The following is a 13,653-nucleotide window of genomic DNA, read 5'->3' as shown; positions in this document are numbered from 1 at the left end:
TGACTCAGATATAGACAGAGATAGAAAGATAATAAGAGTTAGAATGAGCGAATGAGCTTCGAAGGTTGAGACTCATTGAGACTCGTAATGAGTTTTGCAACATCGGCTAGGAAATTTCGATTTAACCCTTGTTTTGTACTGTGAACTTCTAACACCACGGCTATCTCTTACCTAGTCGGGCACCTCTCACCTCCGACTGCACCAAAAGCATTAACAATAATATCCCCAGGTCCGTAAAACACATGCACCTTATATACCGTGGCAAATAACGACAGAAAGCTATAGACATGTACGTAATATAATTTCTCTTCAAAGTATACATCAACGGCCTCTGTGGCAGAGTTATTATCACAGCACACTACGACGCCAGCGGTCCGGGTTTCGAATCCTGTCTTGGGCATGAGGGTATGTGAGTGTCCCTTCATCAATTTCATCATGTCATCACTCATCCTCATCTTTGGGATTAGCCAGAAGTGGCAGAAAAGCGAAGAAAAAATCAAGCAAAGCGTGAATGCTTTTAGATATTGTGTTGTTTATTTTCTATTTACATTTTTCCAAAGAAACAAGTTACTTTTAGGTTCTATCGTAAGGATATCTCAGAGTATCCGGTGGTAGTGATTGGTAGTGACAGGACTCGGTAGGCAATGACTTCACAAGGAAATAAAATTACCTCTCGGTACCAAACCAAGGTCACCAAAAAAAGTTGGCAAAAAATGTTCGTACCCTTTTTTCTACATGAGTTGGCCTACTAAAATAATTTGGAAAGCAATTGTGTACGTTGAAGAAAAACTACTGCTACTGTCTTATTGTTAAAGGCGAGTTTTATCTATATCAGAAAAGATATCGCAGTCTCTTCTTTGAAAAAGGACACCACTTTCTCACTTACCAGTTCTTCGCTGAAACTGTATTTTTTTTATTTTTCACCCTTCCTTTTAAATCCCCTGAATAACGCCAAAACTGTAAAGGAAAATATCGTTGGTTGGCTCCCCTGCCTACCCCAAAGGCCAAGAATTTCAACGAAGAAAAATGTACCAAAACATCCATAGAACACAGAAAAAACATTAACGTATGTTACCAAATAACCTAAACTCGTTAAATAACAAAAGAAAGCGTCTAGTTAAAATAATTAGTGAACATAAAAAGGATCAAGTAATGATATCGTATCATTACAAGCCATATTATATTTCGCAAAGGGTCCCGGTTTCGAATCTCGACTTGGGCATGGATGTTCCTTGTTCATCAATTTCATCATATCATCACTCACCCTTATCTTCGCGATTAGCCAAAAGTGGCAGAAAGCCAAGTAAAATAAATCAAATGAACAACAAGTGACATTGAATTATGAAAGGCTAAATGTTAGAGGATAGCTTAATAAGACTGCAGAAATCTATTTTCTCTAAACACAGGAAGAATGATCAAGCTGTAATTGTGGTTGTGTTTGAAGATGTAGACAATCGTTTCGAATTTCGGGTAAAGCGTAAAGTTATGTGGAACAGGCTAATTGTATGTAATGGCATTCTGTCTGTTTCAAATTTTATTAGTTCAAAACATACAAAAATCTTATTATAATTATCACACAAAATATAATTCAACAACATAGAACGTAACTATCATCACCTATGACCTGGAGGCCTGTTTTTCATTCGTACAGTCCTCTTGTGTGTCCTGTCGGAATCTCCCCCTGGTCGGCCAACCAGAAGTACGTTACCAGCCCCATCACCTCCATGTCCAAGGCCCTCAAGGATTGAAGTTAATTTGCTGATGATGCTTGGATTCGCTGCCGCTTTAAGAGCAGTGGCGCTGCCTCCGTCTGGCGGCATGACTCCTGCAACTGGTATGCTGATGACCACCCTTCCAAAGACAGGAGTTCCTGGGAGAGACTCGGAATACGGGTTTGGTTCTAGATTTCCTAGTTCTTCCGTGTGTATGCTAGGAATTCTATGGCCTACTTCGTTGGGGATATTTGGCCTTATGCCTACAGGGTACTCATTGGCTATAGGTTGCCTTTCGACATATGTGAGAGCAGAAGTGTCTTGAGAAATAGTGCGTAAAAGATCTGCAGAACTATGGCCAACAATCAGGTCATTCTGAGCAGGAATATTGGCATCAGTTTCCGCGGAAGATACTGCGTGAGTGTTATGAATTTCAGGATTGTTATCAAGTGCTGGATTGTTATGAGTTGGAGGGTCGTTATGAACTTCAGGGTTGTTATAAAGTGCTGGATTGTTGTGAGTTGCAGGATTGTTATCATGTGCTGGATTATTATGAGTTGGAGGATTGTTATGAACTGCAGGATTGTTATCAAGTTCTGGATTGTTATGAGTTGCAGTATTGTTGTGACTTGCAGGATTGTTATGAACTGCATAATTGTTATCATGTGCTGGATTGTTATGAGTTGGAGGATTGTTATGAACTGCAGGATTTTTATAAAGTGCTGGATTGTTATGAGTTGCTGGATTGTTGTGACTTGCAGGATTGTTATGAACTTCAAGGTTGTTATCAAGTGCTGGACTGTTATGATTGTTATGAACTGCAGGATTGTTTTCAAGTGCAGGAGTGTTATGAACAGATAAACTGTTTTCAACTCCTGTTATGTTATGAACTGCTGAACTGTTATCAAGTGCTGGGGTATTATGAGTTGCAGGGATGTTATGAACTATAGGATTGATATCAAGTGCTGGAGTATTATGAAGTTCTAGAATGCTATGAATTGCAAGAGTGTTATCAAATGCAGGAGTGTTATGAAATAAAGGAAAATTCTGAATAGCTTCAACGTTACGAATTGCGGCAGTGTTATCAAATCCATGGGTTTTATGAACTGAAGAAATAGCTCCAGCATAGCGGCTTCCTGCAGGATCTTCTAGAGTTGGATCAGGGATTAGGGTTCTTACAATGGGTATAGCTAGGGTATATCTTTCCCCAGTAGTTACATCGTCAGATGAACCTGCAACCAGAGCTCTTACTACAGGAATGGCAAGTGCGTACCTGCCAACAGGGTCATTAGCTTGAATCAAACCGTCCAAGTGTTCTGGGGCAATTGGAATAGCCATTGGAAGACTAGGAGCATGTCCATTATCAAGGCTTAAAGCTTCAGTGGGTTCGTTTGAGACAGAATTTTGATTGAGATGAGACAATGCTTCAGGAGATCCACCGGGGATTGTTTCAGGAGCTGGAGCAACGTCTAGCTCTCCTGATGAAATTTGTGAAGATGGGTCATCGTGAGAAGTCACTGGGTTAGAGTTAATAATGGGAACTGTTTCCACTGAACCAGAAACATTGGTTGAGGTTTCAGGAGTACCAAATACCACTCCAGCACTAGATTCATCTGTTGAGAAAGGATCTGAAGTACTTTCAACGGAATCAATTGTGGGAATAACGTTCTGCAAAGCACCAGCCTCAACATTGGCAATCATCTTGGTTCCCATGACTATATTACCAGGTTGATTTTCCTCGTGGTTTGCTATGATTGAATTGTACTTATCATGAAGAGTATGTGATGTATGCGTGTTGTGGAAATTTCCTCCCGAGAATGGATTTTGGGGAGTTCCTCCATCGTCAGAAGATTCGGGTGACGATCCAGATGTCCTTTCGTCCGTGAGTAGCTCATCTGAATTATGGTTGGTGTGTGCGTTGACTTTCGGGTACAAACCGTCTTCTTCGTCTTCATCTTGCACACCTTGGTTTCCTGATGGTTTAGCAGCTCCCGTATATATGCCATCCGAAGCCCGAGAGATTATCAGGAGTAAGACCCAAAACTGGAATGAGAGGTTTGCTTATCAGTAATTTATATTCGAAGGTAGCTAGACTTTCTGCGAAGCCTGAAGGCAAGTGATTAAAATATAGAAAACAGTCGATAAAATAATATCGTTTGAACTGTTCATATCAGAAACATATTGGTGCTTCACAGATCACGTATCATGTCAAACCCACTCACACAGATTTCTGTATGAGCCTTCACCATGCAAATGAGCGTTGCCATGTCAACATGAGGTGTTGGGAGGGTTGAGGGATACACATTTGTTACAAGAAAGTATTCGCTTCTGGTAAACGGAAGCTGTGCCATATATGCAAGCCAGTTGGAGGGATTGAATGAGGAGGCTTAGAATGTAGAATCACACGGCTACTGCCGAACAATGTGTCAACTCGCATAATTTGTTGCCAGATTCAGGACAGGCATTTGCCACAGTTATAAGCTCATAATGCCACGGCATTGATGGTCGTGTTGAGTAGGGGTGATGACTCCAAATCTATGTATATTAACATTAAATGTTATTTGAATCATACGTAACCAAACACATGGCAAGGTTAGCAAATTGAAATGTCATCCTCTAAAAGCAACTGGAGTCCAAATTATGTATACTGAACTTTTGCTTCTGATAAAAAAATGTTCATAATTTAAATTAATTTACTCCATTGAGTCTTGCAGATTATCTCGTATTGGAAGTTGTGAAGTACGTACATCTTCTAATTGGCTGTATAATGCAACTATTACGTTGATTCTTCCTCAAATTTGTAACGAGAGGGTTTGAGGTGGCTACAAATTTCCCTCCCCAAAGGATGAATGAATAATTAAGATTTTGAGAAAATCTCGAGTAATGCAATTGATAGGAATGTACGTATCTTGGAAAGTACTAATTCAATATTTTCAGTTTAGGTTACCCTGGCATACATTATATGTGACAACCCAACATTTTAATTTGTATCGACATGTCCGTTAGGTACGAAATGAAAACAGTCGAATTCGTCTTCATTACCACAGAAACGGCAGAGATGTGGTAAGAACGGTCCACCCTGAAAAGGTTTTCCCCGGTGTAAATTCGGATATATACAGGGTGCACCAGAAATGATAGGGTAAACCGAAACTGTGAAAAGTACACGATAATAAAATCAAAGAAGACTCAGTAAACATGACATTGCAAGGGAACAGTTTGCGAGATAATTGCCAATGTATGGTTACGATCTTATTGTACTGACTTGATTGTTTGTACAGATCACACGCTTGTCTCCTTGCGCAACTCTGAGGTTTCTTTGTTTAAAACTGAACTTTACCGAACAGGTAACAAACGCACTGTACAGTACAATGATAATTGGTAATAAAAGCAACAGTAATGTCTAGCAAGTTAAACCCTTTAGTTCTGATAGTTATTATTAAGTAGGGCTATGGAACCTCACAAGTGAAAGGCATATGATGTATACAAACAATGAAGTCAGTAGTGGATCGTAAACATACATTCGCAATTATCGTTTGCGACCACATGTTCCCTGAGACATTTTTCTTCTAGTATCGTGCAATTTTCACCGTTTCAGTTTGCGCTATCACTTCTGATACACCCTGTATAATTTACCTGATCTAAGAAACCATTGCATAACAGGCGAATTTCCCCCATAAAACATAAATTGGTAACAATACTATAACGAAAAAAGTTTAAAAAAATAATTGAACATCTTATTTAGTCTATTCAAATTTAAAGAAAAAATTTAAGTCGGTTGAAAAATAACCGAGGAACAAGAGATTTTAAAATATGAATTCGCCATTATGAATCCAATATTATGGTGGCTAAGAGATCAAAAATCGAGTCATGTGACCATTTATTTCTGCATACTAAGGCCCTTAATAAAAGTCTGTGATATCACGCTGAGGGTACATTTCAGTGCACGCGAAACTGAAGCCACGTCCATGGCATATGGACTCTTGCGAATCTTGCTCGAAACAGATTTTTTAAAAATCTTTGACACAACCCTTACATGGAAGGGCACCGAAGTGAATCACAAAGTTTGTAGACAACTTAGATGTATTCTCTCCAGTGATGCCAACAATGATCAAATTAGAAGTGTCAATTTTGAGACATAGGTTTCTCAGTGTGGGTTCAAATTTATGATTTCAATTTTGGGTGGATTTTAAGGATGGATAATTTACTAAATATGTGAGCAGGCAGGACACCATTTAAGCAGCCATTCCCATTGTCCATAAACTGAAGCCGGCCCCCGTGGCAGAGTGGTTAGCACATCGCGCTACGACGCCAGGGGTCGCGGGTTCGAATCCTGGCCTAGGCATGGATGTTTGTGAGTGTCCATTCATCAATTTCATCATATCATCACTCATCCTCATCTTCGCAAATTAGCCAAAAGTTGTACAAGAAGCGAAGTAAAATAAAGCAAATCAATCAATCAATCAATCCATAAACTGAAGAAATGCAATATCTGAAAGTAATTTATTCAGTAATTGGGACAAATTCATCGGAAAAAAATTTGTGAGCTAATTCGAAGCCAAGTGGTAATGAATATATTAGTTTCTGAGCTCTTGATTACACAATTATACTTTAGTTTAGAAATACTAGGACACAAAGTTGTAAATGTTAGTTTTCTGTGTCACGAGCAATGTGATGACGAACTAGATGATTTATTTGTATTTGCCACTTTTCAATTTTGCATTAAAAAGTTACCTTCACAGAAGCAGCGCTGGTGGCCCAACATAAATACTGAACTGAAACTTTGCAGGTCTCTGTGTGCGACATGTATTTACAATCTGTTGAAGTTTAATCAAAATTGAAGAGAATTGAGCAGGGAACATATCTGAATTTAGGCCACTTGACTTGGAATGGCCCTTATAAAAATCACGATCAATTTGACACATTGTCACTTCACTGCAAAAATGAATGAAAATTTTTTTAACAACTTTTAATCGCTGCAATTACACTGGTGAACATGATTTTTTTCACAAGAAAACTAAACGACGAGTTTGTTGTATTATTTTGCCCTGAATTCAAATATGTAATAAGAATTTTTCCATCAGGCACACTTTGTCTGTGACGGTTACTTTTTTAAATTGAATTGCAGCGTTCTTTATGGTCTGCCATGAGATGCTTTAAGTCGTATTTAACTTACATGTAGTGTTTCTTTTCAAGATGTAGTATAGGTGTTGTTCACATAGTTTTTCATAGATTCTTTCAAAGTTAGTTTGAAAGCTGTGCTGATGCATAATGGCAATGAACTATTATCAGTACCTCTAGTCCATGCAGCTTGTTTGTACTAAAAATACATATTAAAATATGAAATTGCTGTTGCAAGAACTCGAATATAGCAAATATAACTTGTATATCTGTGGAGACTTAAAAGTGATTGCCTTACTACTTGGTTTGCAACTTGAATGCATTAAATTTCGCTGTTTCTTTTAGAAAATTGTGGCCTAAAGGTGAATCACTTATTCCTGAGCAGAAAAATGTGTCAAATACCCCCTTAGTGAATCCTGAAAAATTGTATATACCTCCATTGCATATCAAATTGGAAGTCATGAAAAATTTTGTGAAACGAATGGATAAAAATTCTACTGTATGTATGTACTTGAAATTTAAATTTCCCAATATCAGTGATATGAAACTGTAAGAAGGAATTTTTATAGGGCCACAAATAAGTTCACTAATTTTTGACGAACATTTTGAAGAACTGTTAAATTCTCTGGAAAAAACAGCTTGGCAGTCGCTCAATTTTTTTTCTTGGAAATCATCAAGCAGAAAACTATTGTGATATACTGACTGATCTTGTGAATTCATACAATGCTATGAGATGCAACTTGTCTTTAAAAAATCACTTCTTGACTTCAATCTAGAAAATCTTCTGGCTGTCAGCAATGAACATGGCGAGCGTTTCCATCAGGAGATTTCTACAATGAGAAACAGGTGCCAAGCCAAATGGAATCGCCGTATACTGCCTGACTACTGTTGGACCATGAAGAGAGAGATCCCAAATACAAAATATGCCCGCAAATCATTATCTTGAACTTTTTTTAAGTAAGTCAGAATGTCATATTTCTTTATTATAAGTTACTAGCTGATTACCCAGCGTTGCCCGGGTGTTTAATGAATTCTTACTATAGCGTAAAATGTAACTATTATTATTTGCAGGTATTTAAAAGTATAGGTACAATATACAAATTATAACGTAATATCTTTTACAAATTCACTATTATATAAATTTAACAACAATTTATGGACAACATCAAGAATAAATAAGTTGAACGGCATTGGGAGTGTTACTATTTATCTTTCCGATCCCGAAAATTATGGATTCCACACTAATACCGGTCGTTTTACATGTCACCCCCTTCCCACCCCCACCTCAGGGGTGCCAGAGATGTCTTGGAGTTGAACGGCATTGGGAGTGTCACTATTCATCAACGCGACCTCGAACCCTATGGATTCAACACTAATATCGGTCGTTTTAGATTATTTTTACATGTCACCCCATCCCACCCCCACCCCTAGGGGTGACAGGGGTGTCTTGGAGTTGAACGGCATTGGGATTGTCACTATTAATCTAAGCAACCCTGAAACCTATGGGTTCCACAATAATATCGGTTGTTTTACATTTCACCCACTTCCCACCCCCACCCTCATAGATTCCAGGGATGTCTTGGAGTTGAACAGCATTGGGAATGTCACTATTCATCTTAGCGACCCCGAAAACTATTGATTTTACACTAATTCCGGCCGTTTTTTTATTATTTTTACTTGCCAACCCTTCCCACCCCACCACTTGGGGTACCAGAGGTGTCTTGTAGTTGAACGGCATTGGGAGTGTCACTATTCATCTTAGCGACCCCGATAACTATGGATTTCACACTAATATCGGTCGTTTTACATGTCACCCCCTTCCCACCCCAACCCCTAGGGGTGAGAGATGTGTTTTGGAGTTGAACGACATTGAGAGTGTCTCTATTTATCTTATCGACCCCGAAAACTATGGATTCCACACTAATATCGGCCGTTTTCGATTATTTTTACATTTCACCCCTTCCCACCCCTACCCCTAGGGGTACCAGAGGTGTCCTGGAGTTGAACGGCATTGGGAGTGTCACTATTCATCTTAGCAGCCCCCAAAACTATGGATTCCACACCAATATCGGTCGTTTTCGATTATTTTTACATGTCTACCCACACCCCTACGTATGCCAGGGGTGCCTTGTCGTTGAATGGTATTGGGACTATCACTATTCATGTTAGGGACCCCGGAAACTATGGATTATACACTAATATCGGTCGTTTTCAATTATTTTTATGTCACCCCCTTTCCAACCCCCACCCCTAGGGGTGCAGGTGTGCCTTGTGGTTTGAATGGCATTGGAAATATCACTATTCATTAGCGACCCCGAAAACTATGGATTCCAGACTAATATCGGTCGTTTTCGATCATTCTTACATTTCACCTCTTCCCCCCCCCCCGGGGGGGTGGTGCCAGGGATGTCTTGGAGTTGAAAGGCATTGGGAGTGTCACTATTCATCTTAGCGACCCCGAAAACTATGGATTCCACACTAATATTGGCTCTCTTTTTATTTTTTTTACATGTCTCCCCTCCCCACCCCCAGGGGTGCCAGGGGTGTCTTACCCACACAGTATTTCTTTCCAGGCTGCAAGTGATACGCGTACCAAATTTGGTTGAAATCGCTCCAGGCGTTGTAGAGTTATGCCGGAACAAACACACATACACACATACACACATACACACATACATACATCCATTTTTATATATACTCCTCACAAGAAGTTTGGAATATTGTTACGTTAGACAATAGGTGATAGACACGACCTTGGAATGCAACAACACATTGTATCTGTCTGGTGGACGTTCTTGTCTTTTTGCTGACATATGCCACCATGCCAATCACCTATTGCCTAACATAATAATATTCCAAACTTGTTGTGCCTAATATAACAGTATTCCAACTTTTTTTGAGGAGTGTATTAGATAGATTTACGATAAGTACTGATTTCATAAAATGTATATGTCTGTCACACAAAAAACTTGCCTGATGGAAGAAAATCTAAAAATATATTCGCATTCAGCATGAAAAATACTACTAGATTCAGTTACTTGTTCTTGTGAAAGAAATAAAGTTAATTTTTGTAGACCAGTGTTATCAAGGATTAGTATATGTATCGGTAGGTATCAGTAACAGTATCGAATCTAGGACAATTGCGATGGCGGACAATTGCAATGAAGCCAAAATCACGGACAATTGTGATGATTTTGACGGTGAATATCATTTTACAAATTAATGGTAGAACAATGGCGAAGATCAGGATGACTAACCCACATGTGCACCTAACCTAAAAGTGTTTGTATTGCAAGTACAAGGTCTGCCCATTAAGAAACCGAACTGTCAAAAAAAAAAAGTACCGTGTTCTGGCAACACTGCAAAGAGCAATATCTAAACTTCCCGTCAGTGCATGTTTCATCCTGTTACAGGCATTCGGTATCGGGGCAAGCGTGCGTCAGATGTAGGTCGTGTGCAGGTGGCGTACAAAATACGCGCACCAAGATGGAACAACGTTACAGCATAAGGTTTTGTTACAAATTGGGTAAATCGTTTTCCGAAACGTTACAGATGATACGGGCAGTGTATGGTAATCCAGCATTATCAAGAACCCAGCCGTATGACTGCTACAATCGTTTAAAAAGTGGACGTGAAAGTGTCGAGGATGAACCAAGGTCAGGACGCCCTTCAATGCCAAGGAATGACGACAATGTGGAGAAAGTTCCCAACGACTGATCCACCATGAATTTGTCCCTGAAAACCAAACATTCAATCAGTGTACAAGGAAGTGCTTGGTCTACTCAGAAACAGGATGGAGTGGGTTAGGAAGGACCTCTGTGATTCTGGCGAATGGTTTCTGTTACACGATAATGCTCGGCCTCATACCGCATTGTCTGTACAACAATACCTTGCTAAGCATTCAGTGACAGTGATCAATCACCCTCCATATTCTCCGGTCTTATCACCTGCTGATTTTTTCCTCTTTCCCAAGCTTAAGATGGCTATGAAAGGACGAAGATTTGAAGACGTCGCGGACTTTAAATTAAATGTTACGCGTATTTTGCGAACACTTACTGTCAATGACTATCAACAGTGTTTCCAAGACCTGTACAAACGCTGGTCAAAGTGTATTGCCTCCTCTAGTGATTATTTCGAAGGTGATAAAGTCATTTGAAGGAAATTACAGCAGACCGCTCAGGAGAAGATCCCTGACGAAAGTGAAGTGACGTAGCGGCAGGCGACTCCACTATTAGGGTCGGGGGTGTGCACTCTGAGTGAAAAACACATGTGGGCTCGCTGTAACCGGTGCAGCGACGCAAGTCGTTTAGGGTTACCAGAAGTTCTCTTTTACCCGGACAAATCCTGTTTCTCGGGTACTAAAAATGCTCCGGGTGGGTTTTTATGAAAATTTGGAAATATCCGATCATTTGGGGTGTAGACAACTGTTTAACTTCAAGATTAGTAACAAAATGTTATTTGTAAATAATTGTTAATATTGTTTCCGTTTCAATTTCGAAGTAAAGAAATACAACACTCTCAGTTGCAAACGCAAAGAAAATAAACTTTTCTTGCAACAAATAAAAATTGTTGGACCTTTGTGTCTCTTCTGTTGTCACTGCCGCGCCGCGTGAGGTTTTGATTTGAAAGCATTTGTGACATCTACCGCAGATCTTGATGAACAGAAAGTTTCTGACAATAGGTAAGAATAGTATGCAATTAGCCGCGGCTTACTTTGATTTAAATTTCATGACAGAATTCAGAAATAAACAGTATTTTTTAACTGCCGTACTCTTAGTTGTTACATGGCAGTGGAGAAGTGAAGTTCTTTCGATCAGCGATCTGAACCATGCCAAAATGCAAAAGTGTTTTTAGTGACGACTTACAAAAACTGTTTCCTGACTTTAGGCCTGGAAGAAAAAACTCCGAGGCAGAATGTCAATGTTATTCTTTTAAAGTAAGATATCAAGCTTCACAATCGTATAATATTAGGAGCAAAGTGCATAAGTATTAGAATATTCAGACATTTGCCTACAACGATGCCTATTATTAGTTATACGGAAACGGTGTAAAATTATTTTACAGGGGTGTGTGATCTACAAGCCCACCAAAACACCAGTAAGCACAAAACGTGTTCTTCGTCTAAAGTTAACAACATTTTGCAATCTAAAAATGCCTTCTTTTTTAAAGTTTGTCATCTGGTAACCCTAAAGTCGTTGACTTATATTATTTTTAAAATTCTTTGAAATACAGTCTAAATAATGCGCAAGGTAAGCAATACAAGAGTATTCTGGCCACTGAAAGAAAAGCAGCAAACTGTTGCTGCGGACACACGCTCTGCGAGATTGACGCAAATCAACTCCTACGCACTTCGAAAAGCCGCAGCAAAAGGCTTTCTGATACCCCTAAAATCTGCAAATAGACCGGTCCTTCCCTTCACACCCGCTCCCCGTCACCCCTCGTTTGGGGATCTTCTCGTGAGCGGTGAGCTATACTTGTTTTCTTTCCTAAAAGAAAAAGGTTCGATTTTTTTTATGGGCGAAGCTTGTACGTTTACAAAGCTACGTTGCCAGTCTCAAACCTGGAGAAAGTGTGAGAGGAATCAGTGTTCTATTCGAAAATATCAATATTTCATATAATTCTCTTGTAAGAGGTATTGTACGGGATGTTAAGTCATCCTTCAATGTAATAGGAAATTTAAAATGTCATCGAAATTGTCCACGCACCCTTTCACTTCTAACTGTTCATTGCAATTATCTGTCATCGCAATTGTCCGGCTACCAACAGTATCGGTCGGGGAGGTCATTGGTTCAAAATGGTATAAGATAAAATTCTAGAGAACGGTTTATCATTTAGAAAGTGCCGTTTATTCACTGTAAATTCACAGATAAGAACAGTAGCAAGGCTGGGAGTCACCGTTAGCCTAAGGCTGTGAAATACTCGTATAAAATACCTGGCCTCTGGGGTAGAGCGGTTATCCTAATAAGTTTAGAAATCAGGGGCTTAGCTTTGCATCCTGGATAATACACACTTATTCCATTCACTATTTCATCATTCGTTTTTACCTTCCCGATTAACCCAAGGGAGAGAGAGAGAGAGAGAAAGGCGACGTAGAATTTTGGACGTTCCATATCAAAATCTTGCATCAGTCTAACCTGATCATGTTTTTCCGTGGTTTTCCTTACTTATCCGATGGCGAATGTTGGCATAGTATATTAAACGAAAGCCACAATCGCTTCCTTTTTACTTTCCTGTAGCAATTAACTTAATATCACACATAAGTAGTATCTGCGATTGGGTTCCAAAACTAGGGGGTGTCAAAAGTAAGGGAGAAAGGGCAGTTTATTTTCCCTTGTTAGATAAGGTATAGCATAATGCGGGGGCAAAAGTTGCAAAAAGTGGTGGGCAACAGCCCCCACGCCCCTTCTAATCGAAGCCACTGTACGTAAGTGGCCAATCCAACAACAAGAAAGCATGTAACAATGTTATTGGATGTAAGAATGCACCACTTCCAAACCACACTGAACTTTTCACGAAGCTTCATCTTTCAGAAATTGCAACTTATTTCTGTAGACCAAATTTACCACTCTATCACGATACGTGTTTTTCCTCACAACACAAGTTTCCACCTATTTTTCCTTGCACTTCCAACAGCAAATAGCAGATACAAGTAGTGTTTAAATTTCCGTATACAATGAGGCAAAGAAACTGTACTGAACACACAATAAACCTGAGAAAAGTCGAGTTTCAAAACATACCAGAAACTTCTTCCCCATACCGCCAACACTTTCGAGCACAGAGGAACTTAAACTACGTATGAAAAGGAATGCTGAAGCATCACTCT

This window comes from Lepisma saccharinum, chromosome 18, assembly GCF_977018435.1.
Source record: "Lepisma saccharinum chromosome 18, izLepSacc3.1, whole genome shotgun sequence".
Lineage (NCBI taxonomy): Eukaryota > Metazoa > Arthropoda > Insecta > Zygentoma > Lepismatidae > Lepisma > Lepisma saccharinum.
The sequence above is the reverse complement of the archived record's forward strand: the minus strand, read 5'-3'. Positions refer to the sequence as shown.